At 45.1% G+C, this 24,475-nt stretch overlaps 1 protein-coding gene across 3 annotated transcripts in view; it reads right to left on the reverse strand.

The window, feature by feature from the left end:
• The window catches only part of ldlrad4a (low density lipoprotein receptor class A domain containing 4a), a 440,909-nt gene that overhangs the window by 412,089 nt on the left and 4,345 nt on the right, over positions 1–24,475 (reverse strand). The window contains exon 1 of one of the 3 annotated variants that reach the window (XM_070896491.1): positions 18,698–18,724. The exons of the other annotated variants lie outside the window; for them this stretch is intronic. The gene's annotated coding sequence lies outside the window, so the exon portion shown is untranslated. Of the gene's footprint in view, positions 1–18,697; positions 18,725–24,475 lie in introns of those variants that run through there. 3 annotated transcript variants of the gene reach the window in all.

Here is a 24,475-nt window from a genome sequence, read left to right on the forward strand (position 1 = left end):
GTCTTCTACCGTGAAGACCGATACAAAATATTTGTTCAAAGTCTCCGCCATTTCCCTGTTCCCTATTATTAATTCCCCCGTCTCATCCTCTAAGGGACCAATGTTTACTTTAGCTACTCTCTTCCTTTTTATATAGCTGTAGAAACTCTTACTATCTGTTTTTATATTTCTTGATCGTTTACTCTATCTTCCCTCTCTAATTTTTTTAGTCGTCCTTCGCTGACTTTTTAAAAAAAATTCCAATCCTCTGGCCTCCCACTAATTTTGGCAACTTTGTATGCCATTTATTTCAATTTGATACCATACTTTACTTCCTTAGTTAACCACAGATGGTTGCCCCTTCTCTTAAAGTCTTTCCTTCTCACTGGAATATATTTTGGTTGAGAGTTATGAAATATCTCCTTAAATGTCTGCCATCTTACAGTTTATCAACCGTCTTAAACTTTCATCTATTTTCCCAGTCCACTTTAGCCAAATCTGCAGAATGGCAGGCAGTGACTAGTGGGGTACCGCAAGGTTCTGTGCTGGGGCCCCAGCTGTTTACACTGTACATTAATGATTTAGATGAGGGGATTAAATGTAGTATCTCCAAATTTGCGGATGACACTAAGTTGGGTGGCAGTGTGAGCTGCGAGGAGGATGCTGTGAGGCTGCAGAGCGACTTGGATAGGTTAGGTGAGTGGGCAAATGCATGGCAGATGAAGTATAATGTGGATAAATGTGAGGTTATCCACTTTGGTGGTAAAAACAGAGAGACAGACTATTATCTGAATGGTGACAGATTAGGAAAAGGGGAGGTGCAACGAGACCTGGGTGTCATGGTACATCAGTCATTGAAGGTTGGCATGCAGGTGCAGCAGGCGGTTAAGAAAGCAAATGGCATGTTGGCCTTCATAGCAAGGGGATTTCAGTACAGGGGCAGGGAGGTGTTGCTACAGTTGTACAGGGCATTGGTGAGGCCACACCTGGAGTATTGTGTACAGTTTTGGTCTCCTAACCTGAGGAAGGACATTCTTGCTATTGAGGGAGTGCAGCGAAGGTTCACCAGACTGATTCCCGGGATGGCGGGACTGACCTATCAAGAAAGACTAGATCAACTGGGCTTGTATTCACTGGAGTTCAGAAGAATGAGAGGGGACCTCATAGAAACATTTAAAATTCTGACGGGGTTAGACAGGTTAGATGCAGGAAGAATGTTCCCAATGTTGGGGAAGTCCAGAACCAGAGGTCACAGTCTAAGGATAAGGGGTAAGCCATTTAGGACCGAGATGCGGAGGAACTTCTTCACCCAGAGAGTGGTGAACCTGTGGAATTCTCTACCACAGAAAGTTGTTGAGGCCAATTCACTAAATATATTCAAAAAGGAGTTAGATGAGGTCCTTAGGGGGATCAAGGGGTATGGCGAGAAAGCAGGAATGGGGTACTGAAGTTGAATGTTCAGCCATGAACTCATTGAATGGCGGTGCAGGCTAGAAGGGCCAAATGGCCTACTCCTGCACCTAGTTTCTATGTTTCTATATCTTTGTAATCACCTTTATTTAAGATCGGGATACTGGTTTGAGATCCAACTTTCTCACCCTCCAACTGAATTTGAAATTGAACCATGCTTTGGTCACTCTTTCCGAGAGGATCCTTTTGTTACAAGATCATTTATTAATCCTGTCTCATTACACAGTACTCGATCCAAGATAGCCTGCTCCCTGGTTGGTTCCACAATGTATTATGCATTCGGGAGGGTGCTGAGCTCCTTGAGTATCGTTGCCGAGAGCATGCAGAAATCAAGCGCAGGCAGCGGAAGGAGCGTGCAGCAAACCAGGCTCCCTGCCCACCCTTTCCCTCAACCACTGTCTGTCCCACCAGTGACAGAGACTGTGGTTCTCATATTGGACTGTACAGCCACCTAAGAACTCATGCTAAGAGTGGAAGCAAGTCTTCCTCGATTCCGAGGGACTGCCTATGATGATGATGTTCAAGGAAACTGTTGTGTCTTTGATAAAGAGACAGACTAGATACTGCAAGCTCAAAGTAAGTGTGACCGTATTTCTTTATTACAGGTCTCAAGAGTTCCTCTCTAGTCTATGAGTCCTCCTTATATACAGGTGCTCCTCAGGGATTGTGGGATCCCTTGGGACTCCAGGGGATAAGCCCTCTGGTGGTTAGACATGGTAATTGCAGGTTTACATATAAAACAGAAACCATCTCGGATACTCAATGAACCCTTCCTCAAGGCTACCTTGGCCAATTTGATTTGTGAAGATTAAAATCGCCCATGATTATTGCCGTACCTTTCTTACAAGCCTCCATTATTTCTTTATTTATACTTCGTCCAACAGTATACCTACTGTTAGAGGGCCTATAGACTTCGCCCACCAGTGACTTCTTCCTCTTATTTCTTATCTCCACCCAAACTGATTCTACATCTTGATCTTCTGAGCCATTATTATTTCTCACTACTGCACTGATCTCATTCTTTATTAACAAAGCTACCCCCACCTCTTTTTCCTTTCTGTCTATCCTACCGAATTGTCAAATACCCCTGAATATTCAGTTCCCAGTCTTGGTCACCTTGCAACCATGCCTCTTTAGTTAGAATTTGAGGGGGAATTTTTTCAGCCAGAGTGTTGTGGGGGTCTGGAACTCTGCCTGAAAGGGTGGTCGAGGCAGAAATCCTCATCACATTTAAAAAGTATTTGGATATGCACCTGAAGTGCCATAACCTCTAAAGCTTGTTGGAAAGCGGTTAGCTCTTTGTCGGTAGGCAGGGACACGATGGATCGAAATGGCTTCCTTCCGTGCTATAAATTTCGATGATTCTATGAAACAGCGAGACCCACAGCAGGAATGTAGGTCTGTGAATCTCCCATTGGTTTAAGGTCTCCTTTCCTGGAAAAGTTATTGCGACTGTTTTATGCTGCTTGTTTGCGCTCTGGGCCTCCATGTTACACAGCGGAGTTTTGCACAGTTGCAGACGCCGGCACCTAGCGCCAAATGTAAAAGGGGTACAGCCACACGCGAATGTCACTCACTCCAAACAAAACAAATTAAGTATAAACATAGATATACTGTGACTTCTGATATTCGCCTAATATTTTAGCAAGCAACTAAATATTGGTCCAGTAATTTTAGTTTAGAACTAAGGCCGTCAATTAATCACAGTTAATTTATGAAGTTTAAACGCGGCACTCCGCCGCCCTCCCAATCTAATAAAACAAAGTCCATTGTTGCCAGTCCGGCAGTACCCGCCAACCCTTCATGTTTCCAATCCATGGGCGGCCAGCTTCTTTGCATCAATTTTCAGAAAGCTTCTTTACAATGTCACATGTATTGTCAGTAAAGATGATATCCGGCTAATTTAGCTTTGCTTCTCTCACCCCCACCAAGATGATGTTAATGATGACTGATGGGAGAAAATGCCAGGAGAGGCTTTGGCGGGTGGGCCGAGTGTGGAACTCCGAGCTTCCCTCCTCCCAACTCTAATCGCTCGCTAAAAGCATCTTTTAAAAAATAACTATCTTGTCCCCACACTGGGGCTGCTGCTGCTACTGGAAAGATGGTAAGAGAGCAGGGAGGATGAAGGATTGGAGTGGAGTTCTAGGTAGAGTCTCCTGCTTCTTTCCCTGCGGTGGTGTCGTATTTATCTGTGGGCCCCATAGGCCCCTGTGCATTAATGCTCCCTGCCTAACATTAACCAAGTGCGCATACAACATTTCAACTTGTTGCTGTGTCCGGAGGTCTCAAGAATGCTTCAGAGCAGAGTTCTTCAGTCCATATGCTGATCTTCAGCACAATCATAGCCACATAATCAAATGGCTGTGACTCGTGAGCACATATGGGCCTCACCCACCATCATGTCAGTATAATACACTTGGCTATATTAGAAGTATATTAAATTTGTATGAATCCAGAAATAGGAAAACAGGGTTTTTATGCTGGGTTGTTTATTGAATGATCATAATAATATCAGTAATAAAACAAACTTGAAAGAGATGGATGCAATCATTGTATCAATTAAATATGCTATTAAAATAAAAACGATTAACAATTTAATCACTAGATTAATCACAATTAATTGTTTTTAATTACAGACAGCCCTATTTAGAACTACATTATTAGGTACTACAGATATTTCAAAAATTAAGCTTACATCATAGTTTTACCAAATTGGGACCACACCAAGTTGATTGGTAGAGAAGCAGAGAGAAATCAATATATACATTAACAAAAATAAGTAATGAAAAACATTTTCTGCAAATATAGCAATATTTTCCTTTGGCTACCTGGCACTGCCTTTCTGAAGTTAGGACAGGAGCCTTTGTTGATATTTGCAGGAAATCTCACAGACCCCAAAAGTAAGGCTTTAAATGATTTACTACCTCAAAACTATTCTCCAGGTATTCTATATAAAGTAAATTTAGATTAATATATCAGGACACCAAAATGAATGTTTTTCTCCCAGAAAATTAAAAGCAAGTTCTGACTGGGCAAACTTGTAAATATTCAATTACATTAGCCATACTTCAAGTACAAACTAGTTATTCAATCTACTTACTGTAAGGAATAAGCAGATTTCTAAATAAATTAGATGAATAAAAAGCAAATTAAATTACCATAATACCACAGTAAAGGTTGTTGGATGTTAGGTGAAGCCTTAATCCACAGACCGTTCTCCCAAGTGTCTGCAGTCAGCTGATGTCCTGCTCAATAATTAGCGCAATTAAATGACTTATTGTTCTACATGAATGTGGTTTCAAAATCAATAAACAACCTAGCTTTTGCATTTGTGTTAGCAAATTTCATCCCTCGAGATGGAAGATATATCTGTACTTACTCATCATCATTATAGACAGTCCCTCAAAATCGAGGAAGGTTTGCTTCCACTTTAAAAATGAGTTCTTAGGTGACTGAACAGTCCAATACGGGAATTACAGTCTCTGTCACAGGTGGAACAGTCGTTGAAGGAAAGGGTGGGTGGGACTGGTTTGCTGCACTCTCCTTCCACTGCCTGCGCCTGGTTTCTGCATGCTCTTGGCGATGAGACTAGAGGTGCTCAGCGCCCTCCCGGATGCACTTTCTCCACTTAGGGCGGTCTTTGGCCAGGGATTCCCAGGTGTCAGTGGGGATGTTGCACTTTATCAAGGAGGCTTTGAGCGTGTCCTTGAAACCTTTCCTTGGGCTCGCCTACCGTGTAGGAATTCCAAGAGAGCACTTGCTTTGGGAGTCTTGTGTCAGGCATGCTCCTCAAGGGTTCTGATATCAGCACAGCTGTACTTACTAACAAGTGAATTACTAACAAATATATTTTATCCGAGTCTGTAACCACCCCATGGTCAGGATAGCCCAGCCAGCACTTGCGATCTCCTATGGCATTGTTCAAAGATAATCTGGGGTCTACAGCATTGGTGTGATGTCGAGCTGGCAGGATCAAACTGTGTTTAACCTGGTCTCTCCCTTTAGTGCCACTGCTCAGGTGGTCTAAATAGGCATATTATGCAGTCAATTAGAGGCTGCTTGGAAATAATTAGCCCCTGGCCATGGGTGAGAGACTTTGACTGTTCAGAAACAGTTAGCTGAATACATTCACTTGCAGTCTGTGAAATGAACCAGTTTATCGATTCATTTCTGCCCTCATCTCAGCAAGTATTTCAGTCCACCTTCAGAAAGATTGGAGGTGCACGAGGGCATGTACAAAAAAACATTTATCAAATTCAGATCACAAGTGGGATCTATTGTTACATCCCCAATTTACACTTTTGTATAATTAGATATTGGACAATACAGGCACACTCCTAGCAAATGATGCCTCTTTCCCTTTAACCAGACTTTAATTCAGAACCCAGCATGGTTTTCACATGCTTGACATTAGCTCTAACCACAAGCATTAAATGTCAACTGTCAGATGCAAGTCTATTCCCCAACACATCTACATCAGATTGCAATCTTTTTTTTTCTTCTCAAGGGTTCTGATACAAGCGCAGATGTGTGCGTCAGCCACGAAGAGTATCCCCAATGTTTTCATCCACATCATTTATAGATCGAAGAGTAATGGTACCAACAATGATACATGCAGGGCTCTGTTAATAACCAGTTTCCATGAAGTTACTGGAGGTTCAGGGCTCCCCACACCTGAAGAAAAACAGGGGCTATGGCAATTCCAGACAGAAAGAGTGCTGCTTTGGCTTTAAGCACCTTGAAGGCAGGCAGGACAGAGATGGGTGGTGGCAAGCAGGGTACCAAATGATTTTATGAGTCTCACCTTCCAGGAAGAGCTGGGAAGTACACAGAAGAGAGATGAGGAAGTTCAGGTGACCAAGCATTCTTCAAAGCTCAGAAAAAGGTAGACACATAGCTCACCCCTCAACACTCGGACTGAATTTAAAGGACATTTCTTAGGAGAGTGTTCAGTCATTGGGGGGGGGGGCACAGAATATTTGGAACGCAGATCTGCACCACACCTCGTACAAGGTGAGATAACCTCAATAGGGGAGGGCATGAGAGAGATTGGCTGGGCAAGTGGTCAAAAGTACAATGAAGCAGGAAAACGTCACCACCCCAAGCCAAGATGTAAATACAATCATCCGTCATGGATGGTGAGGGCTTTGCCCATGAATGAACTGACATTCTGGTGGAAAATGCCCAGCAGAGCAGTGATTTTTGACCCATTGGCAAGAGTGCTGTGGTGGGTAGCTGAAGATAGAAAGGAAGCTTAAGGTTAGTCCCTGTGGACCAGCTGGGCGGGAAGGTCAAAGAGAGAAGGATGGGTACTTTAGGCAGTGACTGGTGCTTTGACGTACCCTCCAGAGAATTCCAGAGTAGAATGCGGGCCAATACAAGAGCGATTCAAGTCTCAGGAGGCAGGTGAGTTGGCAAGCAAGATTGTTATGATAAGTTGAGAATCAGTCATCCACATTCCCCGATATGCTGTGTAAAGACAGGCTGCGGTTTGAACTCAAGAGCACAAAATGGGCGGTGTTTAAGGAGCAAAAGGAATATGACTTTCAGGGAAGGCAAAACGATCGAAACTCACCAAACTAGCAGAACCATTGAAAGGTGTTAATAGGAAAATGATTAACCTAATCAAGGAATTGCAGCGGTTACTGCAGTCACATGTGTTATGTATTGTCCAGGTACATTAAATGTATAAGTACAATGGTGCGCCACAGAGGACGCTGTGGTGGGAGACCTGAATGTACCTGTAAGACAGAGTATAAAAGGCTGCCCACCACACCTGAGAGGCACTCTGGAGTTTCACAAAAAAGGACGAAGTTCACAGCAGTTATATCAACACCAGACCGTGTGGAGTCAGTGATTTGTGTGCTACATACACCACATTGGCAACGAGGACGCGGACGAACTCCACGCAACCATGGCTACTCTGGGCTCGCTAAAGGATTTTACCGTGGGCAATGATTGGGAGGCCTTTATGGAAAGGCTCGAGTACTACTTCACAGCAAACGACCTGACGGGGCACACGGATGCACTGAGAGAGAAGCGCAAGTCGATATTGCTTTCCAGTTGTGGCGATGAGGTTTACTGTCTCGTCAGGGATTTGCTGGCACCTGCGAGCGCCAGGGACAAATCATATGAGGAGCTGGTCACACTCATTCGTGACCAGTTGAAACCAAAGGAGAGCATCCTCACGGCCAGATACAAATTCTACCATCACTGCAGACCTGAGGGCCAGGATGTCACCAAATATGCTGCTGACCTCAGGAGACTCGCAGCGCTGTGTGATTTTGGCGCACACCTCGACGAGGCGTTGTGGGACGTTTTTGTTATGGGGATTGGCCATGAGGGCCTCCTTCACAAGCTGCTAGCCACGGAACCCACAGTCACCCTGACAAAAGCCATCACCATCAGCCGGGCATATATGACCTCGACTTGCAGCACCAAGCAAATGATCCACACAGTCTCGAACCCGGCAGGCATTGTCCTCAGGATAGCGCCCACCACGGACAAAACTGCAGAACGTGGCTCTGCCCGGGGCAGAGTGCACGGACCTCGGGGTCCTGGAACTCAGAGTCCGCTGAGGGGGGCCAATCAAGCAGCACCATGCTGGCGCTGCGGAAGAAGCCATGGGGCTCACCGGTGCAGGTTTGCGGAGTATACGTGCAATACCTGCTACACGAAAGGCCACCTTCAGCGTATATATAAAAGAAATCTGACTCACCATGTGGCTGAGGAAATAGTGGATGATCCACTGTTCAGCGAGGAGCAGGCAGAAGAGGAGGTGTTGGGACTGTATACGTGTACCAACGATTTGCCCCCAGTGATAATGGAAGTAAAAATTGAGAGTCCCAGTGAGTATGGCAGTGGACACGGGATCGGGTCCGTCGTTGATGAGTCAGAGAACTTTCGATAAACTGTGAGTCAACCCAGATGCACGACCCAAGCTGGTCCCGGTCACGGCAAAGCTGCGTACCTACACCAAGGAACTGATACCTGTTCTTGGCAGAGCGGATGTGCAGGTATCTCACGGGGATGAGATGTACGGTTTACCTTTGTGGGTCATTGCAGGCGATGGGCCGACGCTTCTCGGCAGAAGATGGATGGGAAAGGTCCGTGGGAGCTGGGAAGATTTCATTCCTCCACAGACCGCTGTCCCCCCGGGTTCCCAAAGAGCAGCACCGACCAAGCTGGAGCTGCAGCCTAAATCCACACACAGGCGACAGCAGCCCAGAACTCCTGACCTCAAGCAATCCTGCAGCCTCAGCCTCCACAGACGAGCAGACCCTGGAAGAGCAAGTTTGCAGGTGCGGGCCAATTGCTGGGGTGCAGGCCAACGGGGCGCTGCGGGCGATGAGCAGGAGGTCCATCGATGGCCGGCGGATCCGGGGAGCCCACGCAGAGGAAAAGTCGGGCGGCAGTCGCGGCTGCGATGGTGGCGGCCACAGGAGGCGGCTTTGGCGGCCGCAGGAGGAGCGGCAAGTGCGGAGGATGCGGCAGCAAGTACGGAGGATCTCACAGGGACTGTGACTGTTCGAGTCCAGGGAGCCACTTCTGCCAAGGTGAATTGCTCTGGGCCGTTTTTTTCCCTTCCTTTCTTCCTTGTCCCTTCTGTTCTTTCTTCACCAGCGAGCTCAAGATGGTGGTGAGCCTCGTGGCAACGGAGCTCTGCAGACAAAGGCCAGCAGAGCACCTAAAATGGCAGCGCCCAAGGGAAACCTCGTGGGAACCACAAGATGGCGTCTTAAAAGGGAAATGCACCCGGGAGTCTTAAAAGGGCCTTACACCGTTGGCGGTCCCCACAAAAAGACTTTTGTAAGGCTAGAGCGAGTCTAAATGAGCTATCTGAATGTAGGATGACAGATTTATGATAAGAATTAATATTTTAATGCTGAATGGTTACTGTTTAAAATAATGGATATGAATTACGAAAAGAGTTAATACCACGAGGTTCAAGTAAAAGGGATATGGATCCATGACTAACATTACCAATGTGCTAATGCGATTTTCGATTTAGGGGATTCATGCAATGGTTCAGCGGCTGCTAAGGCGACTACTTCATGAGAACAGAGGCAACGCACCAGTTGCGATACGCTGTCTCAGCGCTGCCCATTACCTCAGGCAAAAAGGGGCTGTGTACCGCCACCGTACCTCACCCAGAGGAGCTGGGATTAAATAACTGTTCAGTGTGCCTGCAACCTTTTGACATAACATCTGTACCACATATTATATGTACCATACAAATGTACAGTCCATGTATACCTGCTTTCTGTTGGAGGTTATGCTTGTGTACCTTATCACCCATGTAAGGACTGCAAATACCACATGCTTGCACCGGGTCCTCCACAAGGGGGAGAAGAGGGAAGTGGATGGTCATGGACTCACACTCACAAATCAACCAGGACGAACAAGGCCGAGGTCACCGGCAATGGCTTTTGGAACTGGGGGGAGGGGGGAAGTGAGATGTTATGTATTGTCCAGGTACATTAAATGTACAAGTACAATGGTGCGCCACAGAGGGCGCTGTGGTGGAAGACCTGAAAGTACCTGCAAGACAGAGTATAAAAGGCTGCCCACCACACCTGGGACACACTCTGGAGTTTCACAATAAAGGACTGTCACAGCAGTTATAGCAACACCAGACCGTGTGGAGTCAGTGATTTATGTGCTACATACACCACATGTGTGAGGAAAGCCAATAAAGAATTGCCCTGAAACTAAGACGCAATCCTGGGGCTTTACCAACTGCTCTCTCTCTTTTTTGATGACTACGCGGTGAAGCAGGAAGCCTCCCTCTACAGAACCAGAAGCAAGGAAGAAGAGTGCGAGATTTGCTTAACTCAGAGGGAAGTATATGTCTGTTTAAATCTGTAACTCAATACCTTACCTGTTGTAATTAAGTATCCATAGGATACTAGTAGACTGCTGTTTTGTTCAATGGGCTACGTGCATGCATGTGTGTGTGTGTGTGTGCGCGTGTTTAATAAACTTATTCCAAACTGTTTTAAAAGAATTGGTCTTTGTGGTCAATTTAATACCAGAGAAATTTTGAAATCTTACTAAATTGGGGGCTCGTACGGGATCTGGCAAGACGTCTTTAGATCATTCTTTTAAACAATTGGAAATCTCTAGAGTTGAGATTCTAACCTGCGTTGCGAAGTTTAAAAGTATAAACTGTTAAATGGATCGGGAGAGTTGCGTTTTAGAGGCAGTTGTCTTGGTAGTTGGAACTGTTTAAGGGAGACCTGCCAGTAGTTAAATTCAAAAAACACAGGATGAAGGGATCAGTGGCTTACAAAAAGCCAGCAAAGACGTAGCTGCAGCCTACCATGAGAAAATACACGAAAAGATGTCCATAAAGGACTTAACAGATGCATCGTGCCCGGAAGTCTTGTAAGTGCCAACATGCATCCTTTGGGGAGCTCGTGGCATTTATCCAGGGAGAAAGTAGATGAGGGAAAACTAAGGCCCAAACGGTCTCCCGAGGGACAAACCCAAACCCTCTGGGATGGAACAACATTTTGCTCAGTTAGTTACCCTTCTAAAGAAGATGAATCCAAGCCCTCTGGAATGGACCAATAATTGGACCCGTTGATAACTCTCATGAAAGCCCAAATTGCCACTGGGGGGGGGCTGCAAACACATTTACCGGTGCACCCAATCGTCAATGTACACCCATTGGAGGGACCCCTCCAAGGATCCACCCTACGAAGAGGTCTGACCCCCAAAGATTAGTCAGAAGTGGGGTTCTGACGTGATGGTAGTCCTTGTTGTCTTAAAAAGGGGGCTGGCAGCAGATTATGCTCATCAATACTGGCTCAGCTGTTACCATCATCCATACCCCATACCCTGAACTCCATGCAGCAGCGGACAAGGGTTGTATGGCCCTTAAAGGGTTTAATGGCGATACAACCACCAAGTATGCAGGGAATGCCTCTGAACTTCAGTTGAGAGGCCTCACCTGTAAGGTCCCATTGCCGATGACCACCCCCGATGGAAGGGGAACTTTAGGGACTGATGTGTTGGATCAGTATGGCGCGGTAATAGATTACAATCGGGACTGTGTTTGGATGGGATTGAGAAATAATGCGAGAGTGATAAAAATTTCAGATGCTCACTTGGTTTTTGCTATTAAAAAGCCACCTAAGTATAACCCTCCGGGGAGCAAAAATGAAGCTGTGGCAAAACGAATTCAGGAACACCTATCGGTGTTCGCCACATTCAAGCACGATTGTGGAAAAATGGCAGGTGATGAGTCTATTGAGGGACCCGCCCCCTCCGCTCGTCACCCTTGCATCCAAGAAACCATGAAATCTCTAGGTGTTTAGGACACGCACTTTCACGACCAGTTCACATTACCGGTTAAAAAGCCTGAAAGCAGCTGGCAACTGACTATTACAGAAAGTTAAATTCTGTAACGCCAGCCTGCTCACTGGGAGCAAGAGAAGCCCCCACCATATTATCTCAAATTCCTGCTGGTTCAAAGTGCTTCCTGACCCTCGACATCGCCAATGGATTCTGGAGTATCCCTGTTAAAAGGGAGGACCAGTACAAATTCTCATTCACATTTGAGGACCAGAGCTACAACTGGACATGCCTGCATCAGACGGTCCACAATGCCCCCACGATCTTCCACAAAAGAATGGCTGCAGTTTTAAAAGACATCCCCCGCTCCCCCCCCCCCCCACCGGCTTGCTACAGTATGTAGACGACCTACTGCTGAAAACTGATATCATGGAGGAGCATCTGTCCCTTTTGCACGAACTGTTGAAGATGCGTAAGAGGCCAGTCACAGAGAGAGAGTGAGTTTGGGGAGAGGATTGTAGGGCAGCGGAGGTTAGAGATAGGATAGGGTGAAGCCATGAAAGGATTGAAACGCAATAAATGTAAGGGTGCCGATGGGCTGGGAGCCAGTGTAGGCCAGCAAGCAGAGGTGGATGGACAGCAGAGGTTTGGAGGAGCTGAAGTTTACAGAGTGAGGATGGAAGCCATTCAGGAGAGCATCGGTATTCTGAAGAACAAGTGAGCTTGCTATAGAATAAGAGCTGATCTATTTCTCTGCAGTACATTCAGTGGGGTTTAGAAGATCCTGCATACTAGCAGATGCCCCTGACATTGCGCACATTAAGTCAGACACTGTTATACCGTGTAATACAAAATGTATTTTGCTGCTGAATTAGTTTGGTCCTTCTGAGCAAACAAGTCTCATTGTTGTTAAATAAAAACAATTTACAGAATGTAATTGTTGTGTGTCTGTGCACGTTTAAAAATTGCTGGTCAATTTTGAATTCCAGGTTAGAAGCAGCCATCATTAAGTGATTATCTTTCTGTCTCTTCCTGTCTATGTTTAAATGATTGCTTTGCATCTAACAAAATGCAGCATCTGAAATGCAATAGATACTTCTTGGTGGTGCTCATGGCAAGTCAGAGGATGTGCTGTCTTAGGACAGGAACATTATACCACATTAAACACCAGAATTCTAGTTTACACTAAGTATATTAGCGCAAGCTGGGCAGAATCGGCTGAACCAGCGCAAAAGATTGGGGAACTTTAAGCCTACGCAAGTTACACCTAAAACAACTTGCGTTCGTACTTTCCATGATCTCTTACATTATTTCAAGATTCAATTTGCCTAAATCAGGCTCCGCCCACACGAAAATTGCAAGATTCCGACTGCACTGGTTTGAGAAGGCTCTTCAAATTGCACTCATTTTCTCAGGCATTAGTAGAAACATTTTAAAACTTTTTCCATTATCAAAAATGATTTAATTTACTAAGAAACTGAGTAGTGTACACCAATGAAACTATTAAAAAGTCTTGGATTTATATAGCGCTTTTCACGACCACTGGTCGTCTCAAATCACTTTATAGCTAATTAAATAATTTGAGTGTAGTCACTGTTGTAATGTAGGAAAAGCGGCGGCCAATTTGCGCACAAGTAAGCTCCAACAAACAGCAATGTGATCATGACCAGATAATCTGTTTTTTTTTTGTTATGTTTGTTGAGGGATAAATATTAGCCAGGACACTGGGGATAACTCCCCTGTTCTTCTTTGAAATAGTGCCATGGGATCTTTTACATCCACTTGAGAGAGCAGACAGGGCCTCGTTTTAACATCTCATCCGAAAGTCGGTTAAGTGGTTCAGTATAGTTTTTTTTTTTAAAGTCATTTTCAGTGATTTTAAAATCAGGTTACTCACAAGTGGAGGACCCTCATTAAAAATGCTTCTTTTTGGTGATAAATCATTTTCAGCTGTATTAATAAAACATCAGGTTTAAGGAATATTTTTAACGAGAAGGAAAAAAAAAATTCAACTGTAAGGGTTCAAGGAAGATTATGCAAATGATTTTTAGTAGAAACTTGAAATCTAACCAGCACAATTTTAAGCGCAGTTTGCCACAATTTCCCGATTGCACTCAAAGTGGAAAATCTACCCATGTAATATTTTGCTACCAAAGTACAAGTGTGTGTCTGCTTTCAAAGCTACAAAATCTAATTGAAGTCGAACAAACACAAGTGAATTTCATACAAGGCTCAACAAAGAGACTGCAGATAATGTGGCTCTGCCTGTTGAATAGTTCATCATTACATTGCAATGACAGATTTCTTTAAAATCCCCAAGTGTCTGATGTCTGATGTCTGAACAGGACAAACAGGAAATACAAGAAGAGCGTCCAAAATCCGGGGGTTGGTAGCGAGGGGTCGGCGACAGGGGAAAAATCTGCGTTGAAGACCTGCAAAAAAGGTTAAGTTAAATTTTTTTTTTTTTAAATCCTTTTCAGCGATTTAGTAGGTAAAGGTTTTGTGACTGTTTTGTGAGTATTCTTTGTGTTTTTTGGAATTTTTTTGGGGGGGGTGGGGTTCCCCCCTCACAGCGGTAATCGTTTTTTTTAAAGTCTGGATTTCGGAACATTTTCTGGATTCCGGACGACCCCGCCACAGATCGGCCTGCTTCCAGATTCTGGAACATTCTGGATTTCAAAACTTCAGATTTCAGACGCTCAACCTGTACATGCGTATGTAGCTGATCTGCTGCTGCTGCTGACATTGAGTCAAGAGAAATGGGGCTTGAATTTCATCTGCCTACCGCCGCATTTCTCGGCACTATTTCCTTGTTTTGGGTGCCGTTTTATCGGTGGGAACTTCATCAAAGCCTTACACCGGTGGTTTCGAAATATCACTGGGGAGCGGACCACCAGCGTGCAATGCTGGGAAAACTGGTGGGAGCGGTGATCTGTACTTCTTGAAAAAAAAACACTCAGTCGGAGCAGCCTTTCGATGGATGGTAGGTATGAAACCCTGCAAAAAAAGTAAGTGAATGTTTGGGGTTTTTTTGTTCTTTTGTAGCGATTCAGTGGAAAAGGGTCTTGTGAATGTTTTTCGATGTTTTATTTTTTGAAAAAATATATTTCATGTTTCCCCCCCCCCCCTCCCAGGCCCGACTCTAGCCTCGGACTTAATTTGACCAGGATCACGTTTATCACCGAGAATCCACGTGCAACCCATTTATCCCATTGGGCGTTTTTTCCCCCTATTTTTTGATCAATTTTCTGCTTGTATTAATTGCAGAATCTCAGCAGTTTTTTGGGCAGTCATTGGCAGTCCCTCGAAATTGAGGAAGACTTGCTTCCACTCTAAAAATGAGTTCTTAGGTGACAGAACAGTCCAATACGGGAACCACAGTCTCTGTCACAGGTGGGACAGAGAGTCATTGAAGGAAAGGTTGGGACTGGTTTGCTGCACGCTCCTTCCACTGCCTGCGCTTGTTTTCTGCATGCTCTTGACGACGAGACTCTAGGTGCTCAGCGTCCTTCCGGATGTACCTCCTCCACCTAGGGCGATCTTTAGCCAGGGACTCCCAGGTGTTGGTGGGAAAGTTGCATTTTATCAAGGAGGCTTTGAGGGTGTCATAGAAACATAGAAAATAGGTGCAGGAGTAGGCCATTCGGCCCTTCTAGCCTGCACCGCCATTCAATGAGTTCATGGCTGAACATTCAACTTCAGTACCCCATTCCTGCTTTCTCGCCATACCCCTTGATCCCCCTAGTAGTAAGGACCTCATCTAACTCCTTTTTGAATATATTTAGTGAATTGGCCTCAACAACTTTCTGTGGTAGAGAATTCCACAGGTTCACCACTCTCTGGGTGAAGAAGTTCCTCCGCATCTCGGTCCTAAATGGCTTACCCCTTATTCTTAGACTGTGACCTCTGGTTCTGGACTTCCCCAACATTGGGAATATTCTTCCTGCATCTAACTTGAAATGTTTCCTCTGCCCACCTTGGGCTCGCTTGCTGTGCAAGAGTTCCAAGTAGAGCACTTGCTTTGGGAGTCTTGTGTCAGGCATGCGAACAATGTGGCCCGCCCACCGGAGCTGGTCGAATGTGGTTAGATCGATGCTGGCCTGATCGAGGACGCTAACGTTGGTGCATCTGTCCTCCCAGGGGATTTGCAGGATCTTGCGGAGACATCGTTGGTGGTATTTCCCCAGCGATTTGAGATGTCTACTGTATATGGTCCACGTCTCAGCACTGCGCCCCCGCCCCCCCCACCAGTCATCAAGATCCACAGCGCGGCCCAGGACAACGTGAACCACTTTCCATACCTCGGGAGCCTATTATCAGCAAGGGCAGACATCGACAACGAGGTTCAACACCGTCTCCAGTGCGCCAGCGCAGCCTTTGGATCGCTTGAGGAAACGAGTGTTTGAAGATCAGGCCCTCAAATCTGCTCATGGTCTATTTGGGCAGTAAAAGGGCAGTGGTGGCCTTTGATCAATTTATAGCCCATATTGTTTTATAATAAGAGGTGTTATGCCATATTACACAATTTATCCCTTCTGCATTCTCCGAGTACATTCTGTAGTACCTAAGACACTCCCGATTCATCAGCCTGTGGCTATGACTGCAATTCTCCTCCACTGGTGTCCTGCACCAACTGCCTGAAAATACAACAACTTGTAATATGTTCCAAGGCGCTTCACAGGAGCGTTATCAGACAAAATTTGACACCGAGCCACATAAGAAGCTATTAGGACAGGTGACCAAAAACTTGGTCAAAGAGGTAAGTTTTAAGCAGCATCTTAAAGTTGAGGGGTGCAGAGAAACGGAGAGGTTTAGGGAGGGAATTCCAGAGCACTCAGCCTAGGCAACTGAAGGCAGAGTCTTGAGTCTCTTCTTCTAGCTGCAGCCCACAAAGGAAACCCACCCACATTGGCCATCATATATAAATGGCAACTAACCAGGTGGAATGGAAACATGGAAATAAAGGCAAGGAAAGAGACATGCGGACAGGGAAAGAACCAAATGAGAAAATTAAGAGAAAGAAGCAAAAGATGACAAAGAAAGTAAAAGAAAACAAAAAGTGGGAAAACCAGAAGATGCCAGGTGAGGGTGAAAGACAGAACTAGATCCATAAAGGCACCAGGCAGTTGAATCACAGCATATATTTAAGAACCTAAGAATTAGGAACAGGAGTAGGCCATCTAGCCCCTCAAGCCTGCTCCGCCACTCAAGATCATGGCTGATCTGGCCGTGGACTCAGCTCCACTTACCCACCTGCTCCCCATAACCCTTAATTCCCTTATTGGTTAAAAATCTATCTATCTGTGATTTGAATACATTCAATGAGCTAGCCTCAACTGCTTCCTTGGGCAGAGAATTCCAGATTCACAACCCTCTGGGAGAAGAATTTCCTTCTCAACTCAGTTTTAAATAGTCTCCCCCATATTTTGAGGCTGTGCCCCCTAGTTCTAGTCTCCCCGACCAGTGGAAACAACCTCTCTGCCTCTATCTTGTCTATCCCTTTCATTATTTTAAATGTTTCTATAAGATCACCCCTCATCCTTCTGAACTCCAACGAATAAAGACCCAGTCTACTCAATCTATCATCATAAGGTAATCCCCTCATCTCCGGAATTAGCCTAGTGAAGCGTCTCTGTACCCCCTCCAAAGCTAGTATATCCTTCCTTAAGTAAGATGACCAAAACTGCACGCAGTACTCCAGGTGCGGCCTCACCAATACCCTGTACAGTTGCAGCAGGACCTCCCTGCTTTTGTACTCCATCCCTCTCGCAATGAAGGCCAACATTCCATTCGCCTTCCTGATTACCTGCTGCAGCTGCAAACTAACTTTTTGGGATTCATGCACAATGACCCCCAGGTCCCTCTGCACCGCAGCATGTTGTAATTTCTCCCCATTCAAATAATATTCCCTTTTACTGTTTTTTTTTCCCCCCCCAAGGTGGATGACCTCACATTTTCCGACATTGTATTCCATCTGCCAAACCTTAGCCCATTCGCTTAACCTATCTAAATTTCTTTGCAGCCTCTCTGTGTCCTCTACACAACCCGCTTTCCCACTAATCTTTGTGTCATCTGCAAATTTTGTTACACTACACTCTGTCCCCTCTTCCAGGTCATCTATGTATATTGTAAACTGTTGTGGTCCCAGCACCGATCTCTGTGGCACATCACTAACCACCAATTTCTAACCCGAAAAGGATCCATTTATCCCAACTCTCTGCTTTCTGTTAGCCAACCAATTCTCTATCCATGCTAATACAGTTCCTCTGACTCCTCGTACGTTTATCTTCTGCAGTAACCTTTTGTGTGGCACCTTATCGAAATATATCCTGTGATTTATCATAAGCAATGACACGCTGCTTTAATACATATATTATATTCTTTTACCTGAGAGTGTCATTTTTAAAGCTTATTCTTTAAAACACAGCAAGATGCAACAGTTTGGAGGTACAGATTGAACCCCCCTTAGCCAGAATTCCCTTAACTGGAACCATCCCTTGTCCAGAAGCATTCCTAGCCACCAGGATGCGCATAACTCCGACATGAACACTTTGAAGTCCTTCCTCGTTGCCAACTCCTCCAATCACTGGCCTGACCCCGCGATCCACCCCTCTCTCTTCTCCCCCCCCCCCGCCCATATGATCTCTCTGCCGCGCCCCCAGCCTCAATCCAGACAGCCCCGATATCCCCTTGCTCAGTACCTGTACCATCCAATTTAACATGACCACCCCTCATCCGGAAAAATCCCTTATCCAAGACAGGCCAGGTCCCGAGGATTCCGCATAAGGAAGGTTCAACCTATAGTTCCTGATGTTTGGCAGCAATGAGGTAGTAGAGTTTGGCATCACTGGGCAAACCTGGAATCTGCACAAACTGGGGTCTGACAATGTGGAATGTGGGATTAATTCCTTCGCCTGCTCCACAACGACATGCATGCCGTGATCCTTACCAGCGGTTCCATTACAGACCCAATCCACGTCCGGAACGGGTTCAAACAGGGCTGCGTCATCAATCCAACCCTCTTCTCAATCTTCCTCGCTGCCATGCTCCACCTCACAGTCAACAAGCTCCTTGCTGGAGTGGAAGTAAACTACAGAACGAAGAAAAAAGAGTGTTCGAAGACCAGGCCCTCCAATCTACCATCAAGTTCATGGGCTATAGGGCTGTAGTAATACCTGCCCTCCTGTATGGATCAGAGACATGGACAATGTACAGAAGACACTTCAAGTCACTGGAGATATATCACCAATGATGTCTCCGCAAGATCCCGCAAATCCCCTGGGAGGACAGGCGCATCAACATCAGTGTCCTCGCCCAGGCTAACATCCCCAGCATTGAAGCATTGAAGCATTGACCACACTCGATCAACTTCACTGGGCAGGCCACATAGTTTGCATGCCAGACACGAGACTCCCTAAGCAATTGCTCTATGCGGAGCTCCTTCACGGCAAACGAGCCAAAGGTGGGCAGTGGAAACGTTACAAGGACGCCCTCAAAGCCTCTCTGGTAAAGTGCGACATCACCACTGACAACTGGGAGTCCCTGGCCAAAGACAGCCCTAGGTGGAGAAAGTGCATCCGGGAGGGCATTGAGCTCTTCGAATCTGCGAGCTTGCAGAGGTCAGGCACAGGCAAAGGAAGGAGCGTGCGACAAATCTGTCCTACTTGTGACAAGGTCTGTGGCTCTCGAATTGGACTGTTCAGCCACCAAAGGACTCACTTTAGGAGTGGAATCAAGCCTTCCTCAATTCCGAGGGACTGCCTATGATGATAATGGAGAGTTTGGCATTACTGGGCAAACCTGGAATCTGCACAAACTGAAGTCTGACAATGTGGGTTTTGAATCACTGATTAATTCCTGGAGTCTGTGAACACTGGGAAAGAGGAAATAGCACTAACATCACTGATGGGGAAGGGGTCTATCAGGACTGGTTTAACAGCTTTTAAGAAATTTCCCCAGCGATTCTGAATTAAATGTTATGTAATTGGCCTCTTAGAGGATAACTAAATACTGTTCTCCTTATAATATAACAAAAAATAGGAGTAGGCCATTCGGCCACTTGAGCCTGCTCCACCATTCAATAAGATCATAGCTGATCTTCTACCCAAACTCCACTTTCCTGCACAATTCCCATATCCCTTGATTCCCTTAATATCCAAAAATCTATCGATCTCTGTTTGGAATATACTCAAAGACACCCTCCACAGCCCGCTGGGGTAGAGAATTCCAAAGATTAACCACCCTCAGTGAAAAATGTTCTCCTCATCTCAGTCCTAAAATTGGCGACACCTTATTCTGTGACTGACTGACTGACTCCTGGTTCTAGACTCCCCTGTCAGGGGAAACATCCTCTCTGCATTTACCCTGTCAAGCCCTGCAAGAATTGTTTTTTTCAATGAGATCATCTCTCATTCTTCTAAACTCTTAAAAAGTATAGGCCATGTATTCAATCTCTCCTCAGAAGACAATCTCCCGCCCCCCCCACCCGCCACCCCCCTTACCCCACCCCAGGAATCAGTGCTGAACCTCTGTTGCACTCCCACTGTGGCAAGTATATCCTTCCTTGCGTAAGGAGACCAAAACTGTACACAATACTCCAGGTGTGGTCTCACCAGGGCCCTATATAATTGCAGTAAGACATATTTACTCTTATACTCAAATCCTCTTGTAATAAAGGCCAACATACCATTTGCTTTCTTAATTGCTTGCTGTACCTGCATGTTAACTTTCAGGTGATTTGTGTACAAGAACACCCAGGTCCCCCTGAACACCAACATTTCCCAATCTCTCACCATTTGAAAAATACTATTGTTCCTACCAAAGTGGACATATAAATATATATATATTATATATAGATATAGATAGGTCTGGAATTTATTTTTACTTTCAACTGGGAAAAGCAGTCGGGAATTTTTACATTGTTTATAAAATGTGCGGTAGGACACACTTTCTGAACTAAAAAATCTTAAGTCAATAGCTTTATTTAACTGTTTTGTTGAAAACCTACTTAAATTCATTGTCCATTTTAAACTCCAATCATTTTCAAAAAACACACAAACTGTTCTACCCAAAGACACAATTTTGATTTTACCACTGAAAAATAGATTGGATGAAAGATAACAGCCACATTAGTTTAATAAGCACTATCAGGTTTGAATTATCTCCACCTGCTCCTGCCTTTCAGACACAAATATCCTTGTTGTTTAAACAAAACGAACACCTGAGTAAGGCTTTTGAAATTTGTCCCCTAGCTTTTCTTCAAAGATCGTCAAAATAAAACAACCAAATAGTTTTCAAATTGGGCTGATGCTGTATCCTGGGAAATCGTGCATTTTATAGTCCAGTTTAATCTGGTTATTGTGAAATAGGTAATTTTCCATGGTCTCACCTTTTCTTTTTGTTTACTGGTAGGTTACCCTGACTATCTTTCAGAATAAATTGTTTTATTAAAGCAATGGTAGTTTCCAGTCACTTTTGATTTGTACTTCCCTACCTCTTCAGCTCTGATTCACTGCAGTTTTATTTTGCATCAAAGGACCAAAATGTGAAAAAGAATGACAGGATATAAAAGTGTAATATGGGAACTGAGCGCTATGCCAGAGATAGCTACATTTTTTTTAAATCTGTTAAGTAACTACACGGTGGCACAAAGCATCTCCGACATGCTAGACCACAAAGCACAGATTTCTACATACAAATGCCCCACACAAGATTTCCTAACTTTATTCATGTCAAAACCCAATACGAGCAAAAATATAGAGGGCAATTCACCGTATATTGCTCTTGTACAGCTGCACTGACAGCATTCTAAAGACAGTTTTCAAGCCAATCCTCTTGTACAAGGAACCCATGATGGAAAGCAGAAAATTACTAAGGAAAAATTACTTGACTTGATTTCCTAATTTTAGGTAAAGTTTTCTGCACCAAGGAGACTGTGTAGTGTAGTCTTGTGGTTGAAGAAACTTGGTAAAACTGAAATGAAGCTTCAGTATTATGTTGGCAATTGAGTGAAACAATCAGGGAGAGGTACAAGCATGTAGACTTGGAGAAAGAGTGACATAACAATGAGGGGAAAGGGCGAGCTGTTTTGCTATGAGTGTTTGAAATCATTCCAATGATGCTTCGTATGGAGAACTATAATCTTATGAAACCATATATATATATTTTATTCAAAGTTTCTTATTATAGTTCTCAGTGTAACCATACCATAAGTGCATGATTTACAACACAAACTTGTATTTAGACAGCACCTTTAATATAGCAAAACGTCCAAAGGCGCTTAACAGGAATGTCATAAAACAAAAAATATGACACCGAGCCACAAGGAAATTAGTGCAGACGATCAAAAGCTTGGTCAGCGAGCACAGGGGTGATAGGTTAACGGAACTTGGTGCAAGTTAGAACACGGGCAGTCAAGTTTTGGATAAACACAAGTTTACGTCGGGTAAAATGTGGGAGGCCAGTCAGGGGTGCATTGGAATAGCCAAGTCTAGAGGTAACAAAGGCATGGATAAAGGTCTCAGCAGCAGATGAACTGAGGCTGGGGCGGAAATAGGCGGTCTTCGTTACGCCGCGGATGTGTGGTCGGAAGCTCATTTCAAGGTCAAATATGACATCAAGGTTGCAAACAAGCTGTTCAGCCTCAGGCAGATGCTATAGAAAGGGATTGGGGGCTAGGGAATGGAGTTTGTGATGGGGACCAAAGACAATGGCTTCAGTCTTCCCAATATAATATTGGAAAACATTTCTGCTCATCCAGTACTGGATGTCGGACAAGCAGTCTGATAATTTAGAGATCGTGGAGGGGTCAAGAGAAGAGATGTTGAGATAGAGCTGGGTGTCGTCAGCGTACATGTGCAGTGGTGGAATACGAGTTTGTGATTCTTTACACCAGAAAAATCAAAACCCAAGAGTAGAAAGCTTAGGGAGCCCAATTAGTTTAAGTCTCCCAGAACATCGGGAGGCCTTCACTGAAACGGACTTTTCATCCTCCTAAAACACAGTGATCCAATAAGTGTCAAAATTAATAAATGACTGTCCATCAAACTGTAAGCAAAATCAACCATGTCAAACTTCAAGTTGCAAATAGTTTAAAATTGAGAACAGCATCCAGCATTCACATGACAGAGGGACGAAGAAAGAGGTCCAGGTCGCAGCTGCGAGAGGCTCGGTCGTCGCTGGTAGTCAGTCGTCGTCGTCAGTGAGAGGCGTGGATGTTTGGAGGGGAGGTTTGCGCCTGAGGTAGGCCCGAATTTGTGGGATTTGCAGGATATGAGTTTAAAGTAAAGTATTAAGAAAAATGCTCCCCCTATTAGGGTCTATTAGGGCTAGGGGAAGTTTAGACAGTGGGAGGGGGGAGGTTGAGGGTGAAAAGTTGTTCATTTTTAAAAAGGGGAACAAATGCGACTGCGGAAACTACAGGGGAATCTCCCTGCTATCAACCATTGGGAAGGTTGTCGCTAGAGTCTTCCTCAACCGTCTTCTCCCTGTGGCCGAGTCGCAGTGCGGATTTTGTCCCTACGGGGAACAATGGACAACTGCAGGAAAAATGCAGGGAGCAGCGCCTTATACATGGCCTTTTTCGATCACACAAAGGCCTTTGACACCGTCGACCATGAGGGTTTATGGAGCGTCCTCCTCCGTTTTGGATGCTCCTGAAAGTTTGTCAACAACCTTCGCCTGCTCCGTGACGACATGCAGGCCATGATCCTTACCAGCAGATCCATTACAGACCCATTTCACATCCGGACCGGGGTCAAAACAGGGCTGCGTCATCGCTCCAACCCTCTTCTCAACCTTCCTCACTGCCATGCTCCACCTCACAGTTGACAAGCTCCCTGCTGGAGTGGAATTAAACTACAGAACCAGTGGGAAGCTGCTTAACCTACGCCACCTCCAGGCCAGGTCCAAGATCACCCCAACCTCTGTCGTTGAACTGCAGTACGCGGACAACACCTGCGTCTGCGCACATTCTGAGGCTGAACTCCAGGATATAGTCGATGTATTCACCGGGCATATGAAAGCATAGGTCTTACGCTTAACATCCGTAAGACAAAGGTCCTCCACCAGCCTGTCCTCACCGCATAGCACTGCCTCCCCCCCTCAGTCATAGAAACACAGAAAATAGGTGCAAGAGTAGGCCATTCAGCCCTTCGAGCCTGCACCACCATTCAATAAGATCATGGCTGATTCATTCACCTCAGTACCCCTTTCCTGCTTTCTCTCCATACCCCCTGACCCCTTTAGCCATAAGGGCCATATCTAACTCCCTCTTGAATATATCCAATGAACTGGCATCAACAACTCTCTGCGGTAGGGAATTCCACAGGTTAACAACTCTGAGTGAAGAAGTTTCTCCTCATCTCAGTCGTAAATGGCTTGCCCCTTATCCTTAGACTATGTCCCCTGGTTCTGGACTTTCCCAACATCGGGAACATTCTTCCTGCATCTAACCTGTCCAGTCCCGTCAGAATTTTACATGTTTCTATGAGATCTCCTCTCATCCTTCTAAACTCCAGTGAATACAGGCCCAGTCGATCCAGTCTCTCCTCATATGACAGTCCAGCCATCCCTGGAATTAGTCTGGTGAACCTTCGCTGCATTCCCTCAATAGCAAGAACGTCCTTCCTCAGATTAGGAGGCCAAAACTGAACACAATATTACACATGATGCCTCACCAAGGCCCTGTACAACTGCAGTAAGACCTCCCTACTCCTATACTCAAATC

Source organism: Pristiophorus japonicus, chromosome 1 (assembly GCF_044704955.1).
Source record: "Pristiophorus japonicus isolate sPriJap1 chromosome 1, sPriJap1.hap1, whole genome shotgun sequence".
NCBI classification, from domain to species: domain Eukaryota; kingdom Metazoa; phylum Chordata; class Chondrichthyes; family Pristiophoridae; genus Pristiophorus; species Pristiophorus japonicus.